The sequence below is a fragment of the Colobus angolensis genome, unplaced genomic scaffold (assembly GCF_000951035.1).
Source record: "Colobus angolensis palliatus isolate OR3802 unplaced genomic scaffold, Cang.pa_1.0 Scaffold18, whole genome shotgun sequence".
Lineage (NCBI taxonomy): Eukaryota > Metazoa > Chordata > Mammalia > Primates > Cercopithecidae > Colobus > Colobus angolensis.
In genome coordinates this window covers 3,288,645-3,289,931 of record NW_012114932.1, presented here as the reverse complement: position 1 = coordinate 3,289,931, position 1,287 = coordinate 3,288,645, and the positions used below count along the sequence as shown (strand labels likewise).

The window sequence follows — 1,287 nt, the reverse complement described above, 5'->3', positions numbered from 1 at the left end:
TTATTTTTTCTTTTTTGAGATGGAACTACTCTGTTGCCCAGGCTGGAGTGCAGTGGTGCCATCTTGGCTCGCTGTAACCTCCACCTTCCAGGTTCAAGTGATTGTTCCTGCCCCAGCCTCCCGAGTAGTTGGAATGACAGGCATGTACTACCATGCCCGGCTAATTTTTGTATTTTTTGGTAGAGACAGGGTTTTGCCATGTTGTCAGGCTGGTCTGCAACTCCTGACCTCAGGTGATCCGCCCACCTCCGCCTCCCAAAGTGTTGGGATTACAGGTGTGAGCCACCATGCCTGGCCCCTATCCTATTCTTATCACTTGAGTATATGCCAAATACCTTTCCTTGTCGATAGGTGCCTTAGTACAGCATTTTTTTCCCCTTTTTTTTGAAGACAGGTTCAGGCTGTGTCCCCCAGGCTCGAGTGCAGTGGCCCGATCTCTTGCTCACTGCAGCTTCCACCTCCTGGGTCTTAAGTGATCCTCCCACCTCAGCCTCCTAAGTAGGTATATAAGCACATCCAGCTAACTTGTATTTTTTGTAGAGATGGGGTTTCACCATGTTGCCCAGGCTGGTCTCCAACTCCCAGGCTTAAGTGATCCACCTGCCTCGGCCTCCCAAAGTGCTGGGATTACAGGCGTGGGCCACCAAGCCCGGCCAAAACTTTTTTTTTTTTGTAGCCATGGAATCTATGTTTCCCAAGCTGGTCTCCAACTCCTCGGCTCACGTGATCCTCTCACCTTGGCTTCCTAAAGTGCTGGGATTACAGGCTTGAGCCACCATACCCCACCACCCAGTATGATTTATTTTATTTATTTTTGGTAAAGTGAAAGCAAGTTTATTAAAGAAGTAAATAAACAAAGGAGGCCAGGAGCGGTGGCTCACGCCTGTAATCCCAGCACTTTGGGAGGCCGAGGAGGGCGGATCACGGGGTCAAGAGATGGAGACCATTCTGGCCAACATGGTGAAACCCCGTTTCTACTAAAAATAAAAAAAAGAAAGATGGTTGTAGCGGTGGCTCACGCCTGTAATCCCAGCACTTTGGGAGGCCGAGGAGGGCGGATCACGGGGTCAAGAGATGCAGACCATCCTGGTCAACATGGTAAAACCCTGTCTCTACTAAATATACAAAAATTACCATCCGGGTAAACACGGTGAAACCCCGTCTCTACTAAAAATACACAAAAAAATTAGCCGGGCATAGTGGCGGGCGCCAGTAGTCCCAGCTACTGGGTAGGCTGAGGCAGGAGAATGGCGTGAATCCGGGAGGCGGAGCTTGCAGTGAGCCGAG

The 1,287-nt window shown here is 50.1% G+C and overlaps 1 protein-coding gene across 1 annotated transcript in view; it reads left to right on the top strand.

Annotated features, from left to right (window-relative positions):
* Window positions 1–1,287, top strand: part of ARIH2 (ariadne RBR E3 ubiquitin protein ligase 2) — an 84,513-nt gene that overhangs the window by 601 nt on the left and 82,625 nt on the right. The gene's annotated exons all lie outside the window — the stretch shown is intronic.